At 43.2% G+C, this 21,207-nt stretch overlaps 2 long non-coding RNA genes across 2 annotated transcripts in view; both read left to right on the forward strand.

The window, feature by feature from the left end:
• Nucleotides 1-21,000, forward strand: part of LOC137862589 (uncharacterized) — a 31,912-nt gene extending 10,912 nt beyond the window's left edge. Inside the window, exons 2-4 of the long non-coding RNA XR_011100415.1 lie at nt 15,625-15,693; nt 15,832-15,966; nt 19,456-21,000. This is a non-coding gene — a long non-coding RNA (uncharacterized lncRNA). The remainder of the gene's footprint in view (nt 1-15,624; nt 15,694-15,831; nt 15,967-19,455) is intronic.
• Nucleotides 6,328-10,462, forward strand: LOC137862592 (uncharacterized). Its single transcript, XR_011100419.1, has 2 exons — nt 6,328-6,610; nt 9,025-10,462. It is a non-coding gene; the product is annotated as an uncharacterized lncRNA (long non-coding RNA).
• Nucleotides 21,001-21,207: the final 207 nt, after the last annotated feature.

The raw sequence follows: 21,207 nt of genomic DNA on the forward strand, positions 1-21,207 counted from the left end.
AAACTGTCTGAGAGCTCCAGAGTGATCCCTGACCTGGAGGGAGCTGGAGCTGGGCAAATGTCCTCCTCCACAGCATCCAAGGGGCTATCTGGGAGAAACGGTGAACAACAAGAGCACCTTTGAACCCTCTGCAAATATCTAGAAACACAATGAACACTGAAAGAAGGGAGGGAAGGGAATAGGGTGCTTACTTTAAGTAATTCAGGTTTGAGTGTCAGGAGTAAAAGGCTTAAACTGAGCAATGGAAACTGTAGATTTAAATGTCAGGGTATATTTCCTAACAGGGATTTCTGTCAAGCTGTTGGATAATCCCAAAGGAAAATGGTGGAAATCTCATACGTAGATATTTCTCAAATTAGGTTTGGATAAAGGCAACAGATTCTAGCAAAAAGCAGTTGAACTAGATAATCTAGGAGTATTTTCCCATCTCTAAAGTGTGATTTATGCTATAAACACTGCCAGACCCTGCAAACTAATCTGTTGTGTTAAAAGTGACTCAAACATGATTGCTTATATTTTTATACCCCTCATGATGTTAAGCTTTTGGTTTGCCAGGAAGAGTTGGAGTATCCAGGACACACTTTACTGTGAATGGGTTTCTTGAACTATAATTACCAGGCAATAAATCCATACAAGTGGGAAACCTCTCAGCTCTTGTGCTGAATAATACGAATGGACAGGAACAGACTTTTCTGGGGGTTTATGTTTTTGTGTGAACTTGGAAGGAATTGAAACACAAATGCTACTTTTGAAGGGCCAGTTAGGGCAGAGGCCACAAAATTGTTCTTTACATTAACAGTAAAAAATGTATTTGCACAGCTATTTCTTGGATGGAAGCTAGTGCACCGACAGCTGGTTTTAATTATGCAAACAGATGCAATAGCTGAGCAATTACAACTTGATCACGGGCCCATGAGAAGCGAGGGGATCTTTAGCAGTCCGTGCCTAAACTACTCGTGTTGGGCAGGATCGGACCCCCAGGTGAGAGATCTTGCACTCGGCGCAGCAGTTTGGGAAGTGGTTGAGAGTAAGACTTTTCCCATGGCAGGCTCTGTTCGTGCTCTGGCACATCGCTGTCTAATTTGGGGGTGGGTATGGGTCCCAGGGAACGCCCAGCTCAACGGTGGTTCATTGGCTCCGTTGGACTTTCTGCCTGCTTCCAATGGCGTAAATGACAGGAAAATATGACTAGGAGCATCCCTGGGCAGTTCCCTGCCACTATTTGGGGGAGTTGGCAGCTGTATCTTGCCAGGGGAGTTTGCTACTGATCATCCCTGTAATTACTATCAGGGTAGTGGATTTATGAGAGACCTCAATACAGGTTTCATATTACTACAGACACACTGCAGAGAGAGTCTCTTGTCCAAAAGAGTTTAAAATTTAAACTCAAACATGGAGCTATTTGTCTGAGTGTTTTATGCACAGATCACCAAGTACCAGAGGACTGCCAGGCTTACCACCCCACTGAAGGCAACGGGACTTCAGTTGTCAGTGATGATATGAGTAGGGTTAAGCCTCTACAATTGGTGTTTCTTTATTCAATGTCTTTAGTTATTATTTTTCCTCTCCCTGTACCTTAAGGGGGATGTACAGGCTATCAACAGGTGGGCCACAGCTTCATCTGCAAATAAATGTGTATGTCTACATATGTACAGATGTATACGTATGCATGTGTAGATATACACACATATATCACACACAAACACACACACACACACACATATATTTATAAACCATACAGAATTTAAAGAGAAGTATGAGCTCCTAGCTGCCCAAGTGAAGCATTCTTAGTATCATCAGTCACAGCGCTGCGCTGGAGCAAAGACCTAGTACTGCCTAGAAGGACAAATATGAAGTTATCAGAGAAAAGATGTGCAATTCCTTGTGCATTCAAGGAATTGTGTGAAAACCCAGCCTTCGATGGCTTATCATAAAAAGCCATGGTTTCTGCAGGTGGTTCCCATCACTCTTTCCCCTCCTCTGCCCCAGGACAGAGCCTGTTCACTGTGTCCAGCTGAATTGAGAGGAAAGTCATCTTCTGAGACAGTCCAGCCGTCAGGTTCTGGGTCTAACCCTGAAAATAGGAGCTCTGACCCAGATGAGGTTGGGCCTTGTTGCCTTCTCAATCTGTTTAATATCACTATCAGCTCTGTAGGAGGATTGTTCCTGGCACATGTGAGAGTACTGACGAAGCACTGCTCTGCTGATTAAAACATGTGCAAAGCAAGCTGTGTCGGGTGCTGCCCTTCCACCTCAGGGAAGTCTGCCCAGCCTGGATGGCCAGCTGAGACCTTCTTCAACCCTTTATTAGAGATAAAGGAGGGTGGGAGACTTCAGAAAGTAGGCCTGTCCTGTTGCTTTTAAACACCACTTTGCAAAAGGCTGACTCAAACTGTTCTTCCATGGACAGGGATGGTGATGCCCACCCAAAGCTCTCTGACATGGCAATGTCTGGCTTGGTTTCTCCATGACAGAAAATCATGCTGAAGTGGAGGTCCTCAGGTTGGGTTGAGAAATGGTGACATAGCTGTTGGAGGAAAACATACGGGCTCCTACCCTTGGGCTAGGCGTTAAGCCTTCTGCCATCTGGTTGGTAAAATTACAGCTGGGACACAAATCAGCCAGGTTCCTTCCTTCCCATGGCTGGACCTGGCCCTGGGGAACATCCTGCCTGCATCTGGCTTGCAAGTGTCTCCCTTTCCTCCTCCTGACCCTTTGGTGTAGATCCCCAAATCCCTCCCCAAGGGGACAGGGGGATGGGGATCTTACAGGGCTCCCCTTTAGAGCTGTCTGACATTTCATTGCCAGCCCTGTTCCTTCCAGTCCTGCTTCCTTTTCCACCTGCAGGTCCATGCTTCTCTTAGCCTGCTCCCTCTACTTTTCCCATGTGCAAAATGTGGTAGGAATTCAGTCTTGTTTTCCTTCTTGTACTCCTGTTTAAGATTGTTCCCTTGTCACAAGTTCTTCCCCTACAGGTATCCTTACAAATGATATCTGAACTACTGTCCTAAGCTAGGAGAAAGTGTCCTTGTCTGTTTGGTAATGACTTCTGGCCATCCCAGACCAGGTGCAGGAGCTCTCTCAAAGAACCTGAGGACGTGCAGGAGTGAATAAACAGGAGGTGCTGAGCACCATGTGGAATCAGACCTGGCAGGAAAGAGCATCATAAGGAGAAAAGTCTAGGCTCCACATTTGGTTACTCCTCTGCCATATGGCCTTGGGCAGACCATTAACCTTCATTCCTACCTGCCTGATGGGAATAACATGTGGCCCACTTCAAATTAGAGTGGAGACCTCTTAATCCTTCCAGAATTACACCCTTCCTATGCAAAGCCTGAGTTTTATTAAAGATCTTAGACCAACCTTTACCTCATAGCGTTTGATCACAGATTTTTTTCTTGGCTAGATGTTTCTTTCATTGCAATTCCTGCTGTGACTTTCCCAACACTGCCCTTTCTGTCAGTCTATATATTTTTCTGGTTGGAACCGTAGATCTCTGAACAAGCAGTATCAAGTATTGTTTTGAATATTGAGCAATTAGATGATAGAAAGCTCTTCCACAGAAGCCAGTAAAATAGTCTCTGGTGCACACAGTTATCACAGTGCTTTGGTGCTCTGTTCCCTTTTGCTTTATTAACCCTGGCCCTGTGGGCATTGAGCAATGAGCCAAATGATATCTGTGCTGCACGTACAGTCCATTCTGCTGGCCATTTCTACACAGAAAAACTGCAGGTCAGATTTCTGAAGCTGCGTAGTTATACTTGCAAATATGTTTGCAACATTAACATAAAATAACTTATGCTTGCAGATATTCCTGGTGTATGCACGACTGTTTAGCCAAGAAATGGGCATGCACTCGCACTGATGTGAATAGGAGCAATTTTCCTCTGTACGGTGGCTGTAGCTGCAGCAGAAATATTCTATCCCCTCTCTAACACCTTGTATCTGCAGCAATTTTTTTGTTGTTGGTTCATAAAGTGACTCTGAGGGAAATGTTATGCTTCCTTTGTGTGAGATCTAGGGGATTTGTGCTTTTTTTGTGTAAGCAAGCAGGATGTTTTCCAAAGAGGGACTGAGAGAATGATATGGAAAAGAGCTGTCTGACAGGGTAGGGCACACATTCTCCTGTAGAAAAGCTTATTTCAGTATCACACAATGGGCTTTATTTTTACTTCTGCTGGCTTCTCTGGGGCTTTGTTGGCTACATGACAGCAACACGCGAACAATATGTTACTCATCCAAAGCTACCTGGCATGACTACCCGAAAAAAGAAGAGAACAGTGAATAAATATGGCTCAGAAGGAAGTGACAACAGCACCCACATTTTCAAATAGGTTAATCTTTGTTTAAATTGTGTTTTGATGAAGAAGGATTAAACGATGTGCTGGAAATGGCACAGTATGACTAATGAGAGGATTCACAGTTACATGATAGGAGAGGAAATATCAGAAGGGATATAAGCCATCAGGCATCCACACACATCCACACACTGGTGGACTGTCAGGAAAACATTTTGCTGATTGGCACACGATACTACTGTTGGCTGTTTTTCTAATCTTCCTCTGAGATGTTTCAGAACATTAGAACTATCTCCGGAGGATCCAGAGATGAAAACGTGGGCTCAGAAGTATCTTGTAGCAGCTCCAGGCTATGGCTGCATGAACAAGTTGGCCTGAGATGAGTTTGGGCTGATTTCTGGCCTGTCCGTTCCTCCCCAGTCACAGCCCAGCTGCTCACCTTGACACTGCAGAGGACTGAAAGCATCTTCCTGGGTGTTCATGGCCAAGGAAGCACACTGACATTTATTGAAGGGTAGGAGCTGCACGCAGGCAGATCTTTCTGGGATGGAAAACTTGTGATTTGTTGTTTGTGCTTGGGCAGGAGGGGATAGCAGGAATGTCATAGCCCCATTGATTTGGTAGGGGAGCTAAATTTTCAGTTATACGATGAACATTAGTGTCGTGTTGCAATTCTATGCATATTTCCTCAAGAATTTTCCAGTCCTTTATTAGACCTTTTAGTCTGGGTACCGATAGTATTAGTGACATATAATAATAATTAGTTCTACTTTACAGAAAGTAGCGCTGAAACAGAGCAATGACATAGCGGGTGCTGTAGTGTTAAAGTCACAGCTGTGTTGGTATTGCAAGACTTTGGGGACACCACAAAGTTTTACAGTCAAAGTCAGTCAGAAGACAGTGAGACAGCACCTGGCAGCCCAAACCAAGCCCTAGCAGCAGTGCTCACACACAAAACAAACCACCTTTTCTTCCTGACAGAGATTTTGATCACTGATTCCTATGGCATTGGATACACAAAGGAAAATTCCTGTATCAGGAAAAATCCTTTAAGAGAGAGAAGAGGTCTCTATGCTCTGTTCAGTTCAGTTGCAGCATTTCAAGACTTATCCAAAACCTAATGGATCAATGGGAATCCTTCCAGTGACTTCAGTGAGGTTTTATAAGGCTGTAATTCATGGCCTGGTTGCCGTGATTGTGCACGTACCTCTCACAGTACCATTGAGGGTTGTGCCTCTGAAAAAGATTTAAGCAAACAGGGCTTCTCATCAACAGTTTGCATACGGCAACAAGTTTCCTCACTTGAGAAGGATTCAATAGAGAGGTTTGTCTCCAACTGTCTAAAAGTTTTCTGCAATAAGTGAAGGGAGAAGAAGCTGGTTTTGACCCCACTTACAGACGGCTTCCAGCTGTATTAGGTTTTAGGCTACTTTTCTGATAAGAGGTAAATATTTAACATTAATGCTAAAAATGCCTTAGGATTATGGAGCTCTTTGGAGTTAATGTGAGTGTTTAGCAAGGGACTGCGAACTGTCTCCTGATTCAGAGGAGAAAGAGCATGCTCTGGTGTAAAGGTTCAGTTTCCCCTGTGGTTATTTTCCTCCCTTTGGACAAGGGTCTCAGCAGCATGGCCTACCAATCCTCCTGCTACACCTGATTCTCTGTTTCTTTTTTTCTCCTTGTGCTTTTTGAAGAATCTGTCACATCTGTTTTTTAACCATGCTGCTCATTTGCCCACCAAATCCTCCCTTTGCTCTCCAGCATCCCCCCTAAGCCTTATTTCCACACCAGCCTCAAAGCCAGCTGTGTTCCTTAAAAGCCAAACAGGGTTTTAATACCCAGTCAGCCAAGAGAGGCTGGTATTGCATGGCAGCTTGTGTACCTGCTTGCACCCACAAACAAGGCCCAGCAATCCCTGCCTCCTGCTAGAAAATACCTGCGTTTGAAACCACAGAGCTGCAGACACAAAGACAGGGCTGTGGTCAGGACTCTCTCTAGGCAGCATTTAGTGATGCAGGATTAAAAAAAATAAAGATCACAGTATGTACTCTGTAAGAGCGTATATATATGTGTGTGTGTAAACCCAGAGCCACACACATTCATAAACAAACCACAGAACACACTGCAATGCTTGAACACACTCCAGTGTGCCTATGGACATCTTGTTCTCTCCCTCCTTGTGTCCTTGAGGTATCAGGTTTCCTTGTTTACGCTCTGCCTCATTCAGGATCTGGAATTCCTAAAGAGAAGCAAAACACAATCATGTGACTGAAGACTCATTTCCAGGAAAATCGGAAGAGGTTCTAGGAAAGGTCAGTGCTCACGTTCTCACTTGCGCCCATCAAAAGACAGGATGGAGGAGAGAAAACTGGTGTGAAGTCCCTGATCCTTTGTCTCCGTGTTAAGCCCAGGGTCAGCTCTTAAAGGAAAATTTAATGCTTAATGAGTTTCTTAGTCCTTATGTTTTGTTTTTCCCTTCTTTAATGGTTTATTCGTACGGAACACGTCACACAGAAGCAGGATTGCTGCCTCCTGGGCTGTCAGTTGTTCCAGTGGCTTTCTTATCTTCTGTAGGGTTATTTTTTGCATGTGCTGCCACAAGTGGTCACGGCTCTGGGTGTGCTATCACTAAATAAAACACGAGACATCCAGATGACATTGCTTATAGGGGACTCCACGTTAATGTACTAATAGAAAAAACAAAACCAGCAGCCCCAGGTCCCATATACCAAGAGCATAAATGAGAACATTGTTAAAGCTCTTCTCATTTTGCAAGTGCAGAAGTGGTGAACCTTGATTGGGGTTACCTGGATGGGTAGCAACACTCACAGTGTTGCTGGTCACGGATAGGAAGGTGTGTGATAGACACACGCTGCTGAAACCTAACCCTGACATGCCTTGATCAGGTAAGATGATGATGGATATGGTGGAAGCAAGTGGTAGAAAATGCAATGGAAATCCCTAATTACCTAGCCAATGGAAGACAGGAGGACAGTACTCACAGGTAGGATGTTGGTAGAAGTCAGGTGGCTGGCCCTGCCCCACGGGGCCGTTTTGGCTATTGCTGCCATGAGGGAGGGACATGGTAGGGATGCTAGCTGTTCTTGGGAGCTACTGTCAAATCCCTCCTACAGGCTGCAGCTGCAGTTTCCAGCCCTCTGATCCTGATGGCAGCAGCAGGAGAAATTAGCTGAGCTTCCTTAGGTTTTTCATTTCTGTTTTGCACGTTACTTGTCTACCTACAACATTTCCTAAAGGGTCTGTGCCATTCCTCCTCAGGATGTGTGGTTCTACTTTTGGCCATGCTGTTTTTAAGTGCCCAGCTGGGCTAAGAGCATGTTTTCCTTCGTCCATCATTTTCTCCAAGTCCGATATGGCCTAGAAATCCCTTTGTAATGTAATCTGACTGGTCTTTCCTCAACAGATGCTACGGCAGACTATCCTCAACTGTATTTTGGGGTTGATAAATGAACACTTGGGTGATGAAAGATAACTCAGTTTGTTCTGATAACATTGTGATTAACAGCAAAAATTCCAATTGTATAGATTTCTGTGCTGTAGCTGTGTGTCTTGGTGCTTTTTGGTGTTGATTTTTTTTTTTCTGGTCTAGCTCCAACAAGAGCTTGTACAATCATGCTTAAGTTTTAGCAAGAATCTTGCAAAGATTCTCATGTGCTTAAGTCCTGTGTTAGATCCAGGCTCAAACTCTCAGCCCCAGGCAGGCAGGACCAAGCTTGTGACAATTTTCTATTACTGCACAAATCTGCTGGAAAAATCCATGTCTGGAGAGCTGCAGCAGGTCAAGGGTTTAAAACATTCCCCAGACATCCTTCACTTGTGTAACCAACTCACACATCCACACAGGCAGCCCGCACAAAGTCCCGTCGTGCTGTGTCAGTATTGCAAGGGTCAGTGGTGAAGTTGCAGGAGAGAGAAGTACCAACAAATCTGCAGTTAACACACCGCTGCTCCTTTGCTGTGAAGTGAGTGGTAGGTACTCTACGCTCCAGTGACCATTCCAACACAAATCGGTGTTAGATTATGGAGCAAATCCAAGACTTGGAGAAGCAATAAGAAAAATCCGTACCGTCTGCAGTCTTTATTCATGAGGCATGCTAACTAGGTGTTATTCACACAGGTGCCTGTAAAATCTGGAATGTGCTGCTATGTTATGAAAAGAAAAATCATAGCTGTAGCTTGGTAAATACCTACAGCACCTGATGTGGAATTAATTTCAGTAAATCCTGATTCACTGGCTGAAGTCTAGGCTGCAACACAAAATTCACCATACGGCCTGAGATCAGGGCCTTAGCTTCTCTTGCTGATAGTGGCCAGTGGTGGTTATTTGCAGGCAGAGAAGAAATGGGTATGGCTAAAGCCTGTATTTTCAGCTACAGCCAGCAGCAAATTAGGGACTTTCTAAGCCACAAGTTCCTTGTGGGTCTTCAGGTTAATGCTAGAGATCACCCACGGGCTGATCTTCTGTTTGAACACACTCATGCCTTTGGCCTCCATAATGTCCTGCAGCAACCAGTTTCATGGGTCCATGAAGCTCAGCATGAGATATATTTGTGTTTATTTTAAATGTATGTAGTAGTATACTGTTTTATGTAGCACTTTTGAACGTGTTCCCTTGCCCATGCAACAACAGCAGGTAGTTGTTCCCTGAGTTCAAGTCCCTTTTATCAATCAGTTGTCTCACCGCTGGGTTCTTGGCTACTCACAGAGGTGAGACTGTGAAGAGAAAGTCCTGGACCAGAGAAGCCCTATCCCAGAAGATAGATACCTGACTGACTGCTATGTCAGAGTTTGCACTGAGTGAAGTCTGGACGCAGTCTGTTTGCTAACCAGCAGCTGCCAGGCTGCAATTCCAGCCAGTTTTGAATCAACAAGCCTGGCTCTCATTTTCCTGAGATCTCATCAGAGCTGCTATCAGCTTGGATCCGACCTGGTGGATCAATGAAAGTTATGACGCTATATGGATTTGTTTTTCAGTGGCATTGATAAAAGTGTTGCAAGATCCTCATCTCAGACTCAGTCTGGCTAACTGAAGGTTGTGAAATTTCCAAAGATGACAAGGGGAAAAAAGAGCAAAAAAAGCAAAAAAAAAAAAACAACCACTCTCCCGTGTGTTGCAACTCTGAGTGCAATCAGTTGCAAACAATAATTCTCTCACTGGACACTCAGCTTCATTTTAGTTGGGTCCATGGAAAGTAATTTCTATATATATCAGCTAGATGTCTGACCTGAGGGTTGAAACAAAGAAATGTGCTTGCAGAAATGTTGCAAATGCAAAATTCTGGCACTGAAGTTCAAGTTCTGCCCTTGACTAATGTAGTTTGTCTCAAAATTGTGACCACATTGAGCAGTTGTACAGGGAAAGGGAAGAACTGAACCATTTTGAAGAACATCTGTAAGCTAAAAACCAAGAAGTAAGATCCACTAGGAATGGAAATACTTGATTAATGTGCAACACTGAAGAGAAGATATTTCCTGTGAAACAGCTCCCAGATCTACACTGCTGCTTCAAAGCATTCCTCCTCATCTTTGACAACCATGGCTTTACCTGCTCTGCTGGATGAGAGGATCCAGTTCCCCTTGCTCAGCATTTCAGCTGCTCTCTGATGTGCTTACCTCTTCTGCTAGCCCACTAGCTGTGGGCTGGTGACTGCAATGTGAAAGTACTGTGTTTAATTGGATCTGATTCCCACGGCAAACTAATGAGGCATCTCTGTTATTAATGGGGACACTTTAACAGTTGACCATGATGTAAAGACAGGAAGAGTTTAATGAGTTTTCAGTGATATTGGTTGGATTATAGCAGAGCAGAGAAACCCTAGTCTTAGGTCAAAGTCTTTGTGAAGGTAACGTACAGGCAGTTCATACCTCAATGAGTCTGATCAGAGTTTAGCAGGACTTTCCCAAAACATTCCTTTAAAGAAATTCAGAGGAAGGAGAGAAAGGGGAAGAATCAGCACAATGTGCACCTGGGAGCTGAGGAAAACAGCAGAAAAGCTCTGGGAAATTCTACTCCAGCTTTCGCATTTGGCAGAATGGCTTCATGGTAGGATTTCAAGTGCTCAGAAATCCCCTGGAATATGGTCCAAAACAAAAAATAATCTAATCAAATCCAATCTCATCCAATCTAATTTCATTTCTCACTATTGTGAAATCACCACAAAAGCATCTGAGACATTTTTACTTTTTTAAATGCTAAGCTTCTGCAGGATCAACTCACACATATTACTGCTATATAGACACTGTTCCTTAGCAGAATTATCACTTAACTGAACTGCAGTATGTTGCAAGAGGAAATCCTTGTCAATGACAGCCATGGCCAGGAGAAGCCTTGTCAGTGTTTCTACTAGGATCACCATAAAAATGATAGGAATATGCCACATCATGACCATCATGTTTTTCCCACTGTGGAATTGCCATTGTAGGTTACCTTTCTTCTGTGATTCTGTGTGAAGAGCAAAATATTGCAGTTTACTGATACCTCCATGGGCCTGATTTCAGTGACCTTCCACATTCATGCAAGAAAGAATTAAGACAATTCTGCAACTGAATCGGAATGAGCAGGTGTAAGAGTAGGTCAAAGCTCTTCGTATCTTTTAATGCAGTAAATAATGTTGTATATGTCTTGTAACAACCACTTGAGGTGGTGCTTAACACTTCAGTTTTCCATTTCTCCTTAACAACTATCTTGATCACTGGATTTCTATATTTGTAATTGATGTTACATTGGACTCTGGATATGAAAACTAATGACAAGAGAAAGTGGTGGTAATTTCTGACTCAACATTTTCATCAATAAAAATCATTCTTAAAATGACTGACACTGCATTGGCCAGGGCAAAAGTCTGATCCCTTTGTACTTACTCTATTGCATTAAATCATAAAATTGTACAGGGTCACATATAGCAAGGTGTATGAGTGAAGGCATCAGCATCTGACGTGTTTCTAGTGAACCACCTTGAAGTTCTCAGAAGGGAGGTGCAATCAGAGGGTGAAGTGTTAGTAGTTCTTCCGGCTTTTTATGACTCCTGTTTTGCAGTGTGATCATGTGCTGTTGTTTTGAACTTCACCCCGTGTTTGTTCTGTTTCCTAGATCTGCCTTTGTGATGAGCACTCCCATAGTAATCAACCCTGAGGAAATTCATGTCTAGACTGATGAAGCTCAGGTTTATTGTCAGTTCCTCACTGAGAACATGGAAGGCTTTATTCCACCTGCATTTTTTTCCAAAGTCTTCCTAATTTAAAGGTCAACTGTCAACTGTTCCATGCCCTCTGCACATGATCTAGTACTTTTAGGATCTGAAAACCAAAACCACGTGTGAAATGTGCCAGGTTGACTTTCTATTGCTTGGTGGTACACAGGGTGTGTGTTCAAATTCTGAGCTGGATGTACTAAGCCTGGATTTCAGTGAACCAAGATGCTGTGCTGACACCATAGGTATGGACTGATCCTTGATACTGGGTTTTCTTTTTCAAGTTGGGTACAATACCAGGCCCATGTTGAGCTGTATCCATGCAGCATGAGTACCTCTGTATTTTACCTTTCCACGTTTCCTGTTTTGTGTCCAAAAATGTCTTGGGATTGTCATCTTCTTCCTAAAGGATACCCAAAGGCTTATGCTGAATTCAGCCTGTTTTTTCTTTTCCTTAATCATATGGTCACAGAAACATACTTTATTTCCAGAAGGAGAATCCTTTAAACTCCACATGTCAAACACAGACTGTGCCCTGCACAGAGCAAAAACTGTCAGGCAGACAGGAGGAGGACTTAGGGTTGTGAAAATGGCTACTCAACAGCAAGGACCTCAAGAAAACTGTGTTCCTACAGAGGCAGAGCTAACCTGCTTCCACACCAAGCACTGAAGGCTGGCAGGGGCAGAAGTAGCCCACGTTTGGATGCATGAAGACTCCACATTATGAAAACCTCCCAAAAACAATACAAAAAGAAAAATAAAGCGTTTCAAAATTTGAGCCCAAAGGAAAAGCAAATTGACGTCTAACAAAAGACTGATTTTCTTCTCCCGTAGAGAGGTGTCTGCCACTTACTCGAGCTGGCAAGGCAGTGTCTCAAAGGGCAATTTAACCACGTTGCATAAGGCCTTGGCTGGGTGGCTGTAGAAATATAGGGCCTCTTATCTGAATGCTGGCCACAGCTGTTAGAGATCTTGAAGGAATTATCTCTGTGCCTGTCAAACATCTGCTTTGTAAGCAAACAAAGAAGCTGAAACACTAGCAGTGCACACGACCCACTGCAGCTCATGGGGCAGAGCCAGGAGGCAGCAAACGGGAAGCTTTTTCCCTGGCATCATAAACCTGATGTCCCATGAGTGACTCCAATGGATGGATAGACCTTCATTCCTCTGTGTTTTATAGACCTGTGCCTTGTCATTGAAAAATAGCCACTGTGGTCCAAGCACTGATCTCAGTGTCTTTGGTAAGCTATAAATTATCTACAGCTCTATGAATACTCTGGCATATAGCCTACAGAACTACATTTATTTTCTCTCTCACCACCCAGGAATTGTTCCATATAAATGTAGGTAGACCCAAAAGATCTGATGCTAAAAATTGGGATATGCATTGGGCCCCTTGGCATTAAATATCTTCTTCCCTTCCTGTCTTCCCTCCCTTAGCCATCACTGCATTTTTCCTCCAAAATACATACGCAGTGTTTGATCTTTGAACCAAGCTAGCTGCCTCCCTGTAGCTGTGATAGTTTCCCCATTACCAACACCCCCCCCCCCCCAACACATAGTAAATACCCTTTGAGAGCCTGGCCACAGAGAGTGTGGGATTCTTGCATGCTGTGTAACCAGAATACTCCGTGCTCTTTTTTTTTTTTTTTAATATTAACACCAGTCCCATAAAACCCCTCAAGAACTGCATTGTTGTGTCTCTTTGCACGCATGCATGTGAGTCCAGATCTGGTCCAAGTGCAATGTGAACACTCAGTCTCCCGAAATGTAGTTGTTGTGGGAGAATCTAACCCAACTATGAGGACCAGGAACTGTGCAAGGATACTGATTTTGTATTTTGTCCATTCAAGACTTTCCTCCTTTGTTCTCTATCAAAAAATCACTTGCAGTGTAGAGGAGGATGGTGACAATATGAATGGATGAACAACCAGATGACTGAGTGTGAAGGGTTGTCCTTTGTTATCTCTCTTCTGTTCTCCTGGTAGAGACCTCTAGGTGTTCCTACAGCATGTTCCTGAGATGTTTATTCACGTCTTTTTGAAAATATCTTAGTTCAAAGTGACGCAGCTTCACATTTTCTTTATATGTCTAATCAAATGCAAACAATTAAGATTGCCCAACCGAACTCTGTGCTAACAGGTAACTACAGTTCAAAGGGCCTTTTACTCAGTTAACAGGTTGGACAGCATTTTCTCCACACCCTTCAAACAAAGTTATGGTGTAACATCTAACAGGGCTTTTCTGTCAAAATCTCCAGTTCTAGCATGAGCGCTCAGGCCAACTGCCTGAGGTCCCAGGTCATGAAGGACACCTCTGGGCTAAGGAGAAAATCAATGCATGTCATTTAATGCTCATCTGGAAAATTGGGAGTGCAATCATTTCATGCTTGATGCAAGACCACAAGGCTATTGCCAGTTCCGCATGTGTCAGCTGGACACTAGCAAGGCAGTATCACCTTGCAATGAAAACAATCCTATCAAGAACTACTGACTAATTTCCATTCCAGTTATGTTGGTGCAATTTTTATCTCATTAATCTCAATGACACTGGGCAGAGGAGGTGTTAATATAAAGGAAAATTGTTTTTATAGTTACGGCTTAACACCATAAAGCAGAGAGTGTTTTTTGTTCCAAGCTTTACCACAGATTTGGGTTGCTTAACAAACCTGTGCCACAGGGCTTTTAATCTACAGCATGAACAGTTACACTTACCTGTGAAACTAAAATCATTGCTGCCTTCAAAGCGCTTTTCATGGATGACAGTGCTGGTGTATAAATACCATTGCAGCGTAGGTGGCTTGGACTTGTCATAGAGAGATCATCTCCAACTGTCTGCTCAGATGCCGTATTTTGAAGCTTCACATAGTTAAGTTTGTGTTCATCGTTCATGTGGATATTTGGATTTACTTTAGTGCAGGCTGGAGGTGGTATTTGGCTAAAACAGTGAGTGTCTCATTGTCTGAATGAAATCTGAATCTTCAAAGAAAGGAGAGCAGCAGGGAATGGATTTGGCCGAGGACTGGCTGTGAGATATGAGGCTCTGCAACTCCCAGGTTCAAATCTAGTAAAGTTAATAGAGATCGCATGGCTTTCCTGCCATCTGGCAGCCAGTTGTGAGTTGCATGCATTGTATTGGTGAGTTCTACTATCAAGTTACAGGACAAGTGACTTCATCAGCTTTAAGGACAAGCTGGGAACTGAGATGGAAGCTGTATCATACTGTGACATCCTAGGTTTGGTACTTAAGAGTGATGAGTGAGAGGAATGAATACAGTCTTAGTCTTATGGCTTCCGTTTTTTTTTTTTTTTTTTTTTTTTTGATAAAGAAGGAGAGACCTTAGAACAGATGAACACCAAGGATTCTTACTGGGAAATCAAGTAGGCTGAAATCTTCTATCAGCTATGTGGTCCGTTTCAAGACACAAGATGACCATTGTGGTGTATCAGGAAAACTCACAGACCTAAACATACAACTTCTTTGGTTTGGCTCAGAAGACAGGCTAACATTGTGTGTTTATCCAGCTTCCTTGCCTTTTTTTAAAAAGGTGATTTTTTTTTTTTTAATTTATTTTTTTTTTTGCGGGGGGGCTTCACAGTCCAGGAATACAATGCAGGTGTAGAGGGGTGATTTGCCAGCATGGCCAGTGCACCTGCAGGAGCTAAAAAATGTCCAGTATCCCAAGGATGTGCAGTGGTGTTATAAAGCCTGTATCAATCTTGCAAATTTCAGGGTTTTTACCCCTGAGGAACCTGAGCTAAGAGCTCTGACACAGCTCAGCTCCAGGCTCATAACCTCTCATGGCTTTCACGCTGCCTCAGCTGGTGGCCATTTACAGCGGTTTAGGGCTTTTATATGCTGTAAAACTACAAGCCCTATGATTTCTGAAGCACACTGCTAATTTAAAAACAGCTATCAAGGCACGTTGTGGTCTACCAGGAGGGTAAAGGGTTTTCCAAATTTCTGCCTGCCCCACCTCATTTCTTAGGAGAGCTCTCATTTCTCCACAGGCCCTAGAGTCTGCTTGCAAACACAACAAATGAGGGATCACTGTGCTTCTTTCAAGGGGGTGTTAATTCGTAGGTGAAACACTGGGAGGAATATATTTTCCTTAGCACAGCTGAAGGAGGAATTCACTGAAGGCCACCTGGAAGCAGTGAGGCCAGAGAGCTCAGCTGATGCAGGTCAGGATCTCTGACGGGCTGAAAGTGCCCTGTGTAACCCAGGGAAGCTTTTTTAGTTCATAGACCTGCTTTCTGGCTGGAGGTGTTTGGGCTTGTGCATGTAGTTGTGTTAAATGTTTTTTTTTGTTCTTGTTGCAGGAGCGAGCAGACTGGCAGCTCTGGTGATGGAAGAAGTGAAGCACTCATGTGTTCTCCATCCTCTGAAGGCACCTGAGGGGAGCCCTGTCCTAGCAGAGCCTGCAGCACTGCTTGGGGAAGCCTCCAGGGTAGCAGGTAAGGCTCTGCGTGCCTCATGTCATTGCGTATTTGCACAGTGTAAATGCTGTAAAAACTCATCATGGCGTGTGTGGGGAGGAAGTGCTTCATTATCTAGAGACTTGGGTGGACTGTATATGCATATACCTCCTGGCATGTATTTCTCTGATGTTTGGTTGCTTTCTTTTGCCTACATTTGCATTATCCATCTTAGTTTCTTATTTGTCATTGCTTACCTGGAAGCTGATAGCATCTCTCTTTGTCATTGCAACATCTCTTTTTTAGGTAAGGGGATGTGTATGTGTTGTTGGCTGTCTAGAACTGCAGTATCAAAAGGTTGGCTAATATAACTGAGGTCACGGGAGAGGCCTAACTGCAATGTGTGCGCGTGTCTCCTGCTGCCTGGGCTCAGACCTGGAGCTGCTTTTGTTACTGCATATTGGGCTTATGCCTCTCCTCACACTTTGTTTTGAGTTTGTGGTCACGGAAATGATTTGGTGGATGGTGCTGATGTGGTTCTTGGTTATGAAGTTTCCGTGGAGGGTGGGGTCAGTGTTTCTGGGGATTTTCAGGTGGAACTGGGTGTCGCAGGCCGAGGCTGGAGCTTCTGGTGTTGTGGAAAAAAGTTAGTATACTTGCATGAAACCAAGCAGTAAATCATGGGCATTGTGTCAGGTTGAAACATGACAGCAAGTAACAAACCCCCTTGTCACTCATATTTCCTTACTGCTAGCAAATAAGAACTACATTATGATTGTGCAACTGGGGAAACTGAGGCAGGGAGTGACTGAGACCACACGTGAAGTCATTGAAAGGCTTGGAGTGTCATCCAAGGATTCTGGGTGTGACCTCTTGTTTGAAATGATGATTCTTGGTGTCTCAGTTTGAGATCTGTAACAAAGTCTGGTGAATGTGTGTGCTTTTCCCCTCCCACAGCCTCCTCCATCTGTCTGTTGACTCCCCTCTATGAGGTGTACAGTGCATGACTTTGAACACTGCAGAAGTAAACTGTCTGGAATAACATTTGTTTTTGAGAAATCCTTACCTTGCATCTAAGTTCTTCCTTGAGTAAGAAAGATTAGCTATGGGAAATGGTTCTATCTACATGTAAACTGAAGCTACGGTCTAACAAAGGGGAACATACTCATCTCTTGTCTGCTGTAGTGCATGGGTGAGAATGGGCTTCCACTGTGCATGATTTACCACTGTGCCTGGTTTATACAAAAGGTTTATACAAAGAACAGCAGGTGTGGCTGCAGACCTGCTAGAATGTATTTTTCTCAGTGTGACTTGCACATGTTGAAACCAGGGTCTCACCAAGTAAATCACAGATGGGTCTGTGAGAGGGACAAAGAAGTTAAACCTTAGCGTGTTTGGCATGTTAATGTGGGGGCTGAGAACTCTAAAGGGAATATCCCAGAGGCATGTGGTGAGCAGTTTTGGTTTGGCACAGATAATGGGAGGCTGCATTCATAAAGGACTAAGTGTACAAGTTTATTAAAACACTAGTAGTCTGTTGTCTTCCTCTAGGATAAATCTCTTGTCTTCTTTCATAACACTTCATAGAGCATGTTGAGACACAATTGAGAACACTGCAGTTCTCGTTTAGAAGCAGGGAGTGTTCCTGTGAATGGAAAGGCTCTGTTTGAATTAATCATGGGTGATTAGGCATCGAATGGCCTCTTCAGCTTTTTTAGATCTGAGGTCCCTAGCAATAGCCGATGTGAAAACGGTGTGTTGTGCATGACAGTAAGAGCTGGCATGTGAGGGCATGTGTGTAGCCTTGTCTATAGGCATGTATTTGAGTTCTATTTTTCCAGCCTTGCAGTTTCATACGGGATATGTCTCCCTGTTGTCTGCATGATCTTTTTCTCTTGTCCTCAGAAATATTTTTTGGGGGGGAATTGCAAGGAACTACTGAGTTGTCAGGAATGTGTGCGCATATAGAAGCAATACTGGTAACATCATAACCCAAAAGGGAAGGTTGAAATGCAGAGTACTTTTTTTTTTTTTTTTTGAGTGGGGAGGCTTAAAATGAAACTGCTGCAAAAACAACAAAACAATGCATAGAAAAACACATTATTTCGTTTTTCTTACTCATGTCTGGTTAACTTTTTTAACTTTTTTTTGGTACATGAATAAAAGCAGAAAACACACTGAGACATTCCTTTTTGGCAGTGTCCCAATACATGTTTCAGATGTAGGCCTGCCATTGATCTATTCAGCCCTTTCTCTGGGGAGTTTCACAGTGAGTCTTAATTCCTAAAGGCTGTCTCTCTTTACACCTCTCCATGTCTTTGCTCATTGCAAGGGAGAAAAATCTTGTCAGATGTCTAAAAACTGATTTCAAAGTGGAGTAAAAGATGAGATGTCTTTTTGTTCTGCATTTGTATAGCCCATGCTCAGCATGGGCTCAGGACTGAGACTCTTGATTCATATATCAAAATGGGAAAGCTAGTAAAATAAGCTGGTATCTGGTGCAGGCCAAATTCCTAAATCTGGTCAATGGGGAAAAAGCAAGGCTCTCCAAATGCCAAAGAGACCATCTGTTGACATGTTATGCCAGGTCTCTAGACCGGCAGTACAGCTCAAATTGTGAAACCATCTAAAATGTTGCATAGATAATAGTCTGGGATATGAAACTTCTAAGTTGTGATGAATCTGCAAAAAATCCTGCAGTGTAAGTTGCACTGTCTGGGAAGGCAGCGGTCGGAAAAAATAACAATTCAACTGACTCCCCAAACCTGCCTACCAGTGAATCTTGACATATTGTAGGGCCAGGCACTGCACTTGATGAGACTGATGCATTTCAAAAGATTTTATTAGACTAGAACGTTGTAGTCAACTGTCCTATTCATGTTCTTGAAAGGTACATCTTGGCAAAATATCTTCACTGAGACTCTCTTTAATGTAGTGAGTCCCTATTGTAATGATTCATATGAAAGAAGATGGATCCTTGACCCCTGCTGAATTCTGTTTTGCATACTAATGACACTTCAGAATGAACAGAATATGGGGGTAATAAAAATTTAGCCCAGTTTAAGGTAGGTTGAAAGGAGGAGGTGTTGCTAAATGGATGCCATGCTGTTAATTGCTGAGCAGGTGCCTCCCAGACTGTAAGAAGTCTTTACAAAGCTGCCTCTGGGAGGCAAGATGCTGAGTTGATTCTAGCCTGACAAATGGCTACAACACTTCCTTAAAGAGGCTGCTACAATAATTCAGCTGAGATTAGCTATGTTCTAGGTTTGTTTTTACTGTCTGAATGCTTGTCCTTTCCTAGTTCCAATTTGTGTGATTAGGGGCTTAATCCTTTTGCTGTGTTGTTGTAATACGTACTATTTTATACAAATACTATTTTTTTAAGTGCCCCAAGTGGGTGCAGATAGAACTGCAGCATTCTTAAGATGGCTGCTTTTTTTCTGGTAAGGTAGAGAATCAAATTAAACTGGTCTTGCAGATCTATCTGCTGTGATAGCTGCCCTTTAACCAACAGACATTTCCCTGCAGGTTCTACTCCAATGGTGAACTTATTCTCCTGACTTCCCTTTTGCACAGTGAGATGCTTCCCAGCTGATGTTGCAGTGAGAAGCCATCGTTGTGGGCCCATTCTACAGATGGGAGTGTCCTTACCCTAGTTTCTATAAACTGTGCGACAGAAACTGTGAGGTTTCTGTACTAAAATTAAGCACAGGCATGCAGAGAATTGGAGAGAACAGAAGCAAGTGTGTGATCTCATTTGTAACTCTGTGTGTTCTCTGCATTTGTATTTGAAATGCATTCATTTTTCTGTATCTGCTTGGGAGACCTGTTTCAAAAAAGAAAAGGAAGAGCAGAAGCATTTTACTCCAGGATTGTGATGGTTGCTTTTGGCAAGAGGTGGGATCAGTTTCTAATTTGACAGGGTCACTCCCTGTTATGTCTTACAGCATCTTGTTCAAGCATCTGTCAGTGTTTTGGGTATTTATGGGCACAGATCTTTAATGGCAGTAAAATGTGTGTAGTATCAGCAAAATAATGGACTCTTGGAGACACCTTAGATGGTTAATTGAGGGGCCTTCCAATGCCTGCCTGAAGGAAATGTTTAAAGGCATGGAGGCAGTGTCATCCTGCAGCGTGAGAGGCTTTGAAAAATATGCATGTGCTTGTCTTATGTAGGTGACAAATGGATTTCATGGGTGTATGCTCAGGGTCTATGTCCCAAAATGTTTTCTGGAGCTGCAAAAAGGACTGAAGGAAGTCTTGGGGAATCTGGGATAAAGCTGTGAAGAAGACTGGCTTTTAGTAGGGCTCTGTAGATTGGGAATTATGTAGATTTCTCCATGTAGCACCATGAGACCTTTGTATTTTAGAGCTATTTTATTATATGGAGTCTTAAACAGCAGTGAATCATACCTCAAAAATATCAGGAAAACTTTTCCTTTTTTTTATATGCGTTCTAATTCTTTTTTTCTTCTAATTTACTAGTGGCTGAAGTCTGCAATAACGTAGTTGCAAGTATGGTGGTCATCACCTGCTAGGTGTGGGCAGCATGTGCTACACATCAGGTCTTCCCTGAGTCATTTGTGAGGGCTAATTGTGTATGCACAGACTGATCCAGCTTGTGCTAAGGTTCAGATTTAAGAACTTTGAAATAATACTTGGATTTGCCTGGCTATCTGTGCAGGCAATGAGGAACAGTTATAACTGCTCTTAAAGTAGGAGCATGTGGTAGAGATCAGACCATGGCCTGTGAAGATCCATCTTCTCATCTGTGCTTGTTGCCAGTGGGCACCTATTTCAGTAGGCGTATCTCAGTGTAGCTCTGAGCCGTTTTCAGAAATGCTGGTTTCCAGCAATTCCCATTCCTGCTCTGAACTTCAACCTCATTCTGTGCTGAGACTGATAACTGTACTCTCAGTGGTGACTAATGAGTTGAGAGGTGATTATAGGATTAGGCAGTATCCCCAAGCTGTGGGAAATCCTTTCTAATACAGTGGCACACTGAAGTGTGACACTTACTTGATAGGATATGGTATAGCTCTTTGCTGTATGACTGGATTTGTTTGCTCGTTTCCAGTCATACTGGGCAAATTGTGTCCGGTATGTGGCAGTAATTGTGACAAGGAGTTGTACTGAAGATGTACTGAAGGCTCCCTCCCTTCTTGCTTACTCGTGTGTTAATATGCGGTTGTTTCCATGGTTTTCTTGTGTGGCATTTTTGGCAGGAACATGGGACCTCGAGCTAGGAGACTCTTCATGTGTCACCATTCAGCAGGGCTT

This window comes from Anas acuta, chromosome 11 (assembly GCF_963932015.1).
Source record: "Anas acuta chromosome 11, bAnaAcu1.1, whole genome shotgun sequence".
NCBI lineage: Eukaryota > Metazoa > Chordata > Aves > Anseriformes > Anatidae > Anas > Anas acuta.